The sequence below is a fragment of the Penaeus vannamei genome, chromosome 4, assembly GCF_042767895.1.
Source record: "Penaeus vannamei isolate JL-2024 chromosome 4, ASM4276789v1, whole genome shotgun sequence".
Lineage (NCBI taxonomy): Eukaryota > Metazoa > Arthropoda > Malacostraca > Decapoda > Penaeidae > Penaeus > Penaeus vannamei.
In genome coordinates, this window is record NC_091552.1 from 45,272,636 (window position 1) to 45,275,017 (window position 2,382).

The 2,382-nt window shown below is 39.5% G+C and overlaps 1 protein-coding gene across 1 annotated transcript in view; it reads right to left on the reverse strand.

Annotated features, from left to right (window-relative positions):
- LOC113802811 (uncharacterized) overlaps positions 1–1,900 on the reverse strand; it is a gene marked incomplete in the record, with an annotated part of 59,601 nt that extends 57,701 nt beyond the window's left edge. The window contains 1 exon segment of the mRNA XM_070121124.1: positions 1,767–1,900.
- Positions 1,901–2,382: the final 482 nt, after the last annotated feature.

A 2,382-nucleotide genomic window follows, 5' to 3' on the forward strand; every position in this document is an offset into this window, starting at 1 on the left:
TAGTGCTTCGTATGTGATATACATACAGATTACCTCGTAAACTAAAACATATTACCAGGGAGTCTTGATCGAAGCATATTTCGCGTGTAAAACAACACAATACTTACATTTTTTTTAGATATATTTCACAAAATATTTTGTCATAAATCATGGTGATATAATTTTTTCCTAATATTGGTATAAAAGTGTTCCTTGAACACTCATGAACTCATATCTATGCGCAATGTCATAATCAAATGCTGTATGCACAATCGCAGCAAGCAGAAGTCCACATAGGTGTACCTGGGTGCTCAGAAGCGACGTACCTCCCCAGGTGCTGAGGGAGTCTCACGTCGGCTGCAAGACAACGAGCCATAGCAGGTGCTTAATACTCGTTTGGTAGTTTCCTCATCCATGTACCTATACTATACACTAGCTAACTCAATTTGACACCCTGCCCCCTCCACTGGGACCGTCCCCTTAGAGTGTTCTATTAATGTCATCATATTTCATTTACGTGTTTTAAGATTGATTTATTCCCTTATTTGTATTTGTGTGCATTCTGCATTGTTGCATTTCCAGAGTTGTGTTCATTCTGGGTTATTCTTAAGACTATACAGTGACAAAGAAGATAAAATAGACTTCAGTAACGCTCCCAGTTTAATATCTGGGCCCACCAAGAGCTCCAAATGCAGAAAAAAGGGATTAAGATGTAAAGGTATTTGGTTTATCATTTTACTGTAAGAATGCAGCTCTATCTTGCCATGCATACCAAGGTGGAGAGAATGTGCCCCAGGGGTGTTGGGGGGCTTGCCCCCCATCAACCCTCTCCTCAGGCAGTGCCCAAAGGGCATGCCTAGTCACGGCAATTTATATTGATATACTAGGTTGGTTTATTAGTCAATACGCTTTTCAGGGAGGGTTTGGAACATGTGAATTCCCATAGAGTTTTGCCGAAAAGTGGGTTGGGTTCCCGTACAGTTTTTGATTTCTGGCGTGTCAGTCCATAAAATTTCAAAGATGGCGGTTACATCCGTAGAGTTTCATTGGCTGATTTTAAGTATTTTTTGTGCTAGTTTTACGCAATTTTTGTGCTAGTTTTACGCAATTTTTATCTTTATTCTTCTTATTTAAGCCTGTTTTACCCCACAATTTCCCTGATATACGTCATGCCCTCCCCTGCTGCCAGGACTATCAAATCAAGATCATTGATGGAGAAATAGTACTCAATCTCCTGAACGATTCATTCACAGAAGAAACAAAGCCGAGAATCAATAAAATCATTGGAATTCCTGCAGAAAAACCTTTTATTTAACTTGGTCTCTGGGAGGGAGGGGGGGGGGCATAATTTCAACATATTTGAGTCGTAGAGAGTGAGGGGAATCCACTGTTCTCCACAATCCTCATGATCACTCATGCGAAGGGATTCTGAATATTTACTGATATAAAAATCAAGTTACTCTTAACTAACGTTTCAATAACCACTTTCCGTAACATCTATGAAGGAAAAATAACAGTAACTCCAACATTACTACTGATTACCTAGACCTAAAATGATCAATCCCCCCCGTGTTCCTTAGCTCTTTACTTTTCCTTCTAAACTAGCCCTAACAGGACACTTTGAATTCCAAGCAGACACCAATGGGGTGCAGGCACATCATTTATAAAATAAAAACTATAATACCAGAAAAAAATACGTGTAATTACAATAATATAGGACATACTTGCTTCTCTTTCTCTAATCTCATATTTACCCTTCCTTCAAGTGAACTTATCACGTCTCCTACCTTAAAATGCTGGCCAGATTTACCAAAATAGCTGGAAAGCACGTAAAATTACTTGTACATTAATCTCTAATAATTAAGCCCTCCTCTAATCACGTTTGTTGTTACGGTGAAGTCTTTTTCTCTTGGGAACGATTGCTGTCATGGCGTCGAAGGGAATATCTTTCTGCGGGATCACTATATAGTAAATAAAAAGGCTTTAAAGGATAGATATATAAAGAGACATATGAATAGAAATATAAGGAGATAAACGTAGTAGATGGGTGATTTATTTCGATCTGTATTTTTAGTAATATTGTGGAGGGCTGATCCTCTCTTATATTGGTTAATGTGGACTCGATATTGGATTATTGGACGCGCGCGCGCGCGCGCGCGCGCGTGTGTGTGTGTGTGTGTGTGTGTGTGTGTGTGTGTGTGTGTGTGTGTGTGTGTGTGTGTGTGTGTGTGTGTGTGTGTGTGTGTGTGTGTGTGTGTGTGTGTGTGTGTGTGTGTGTGTGTGTGTGTGTGTACGTATGTTTATATGTGTGTATACGTATAGATGTTTCCTAACATATATGTGTTGGCAGCGATACTCGGTTGCGTTAAGACATCTTTGGACATGTAATTATCAATATCTATC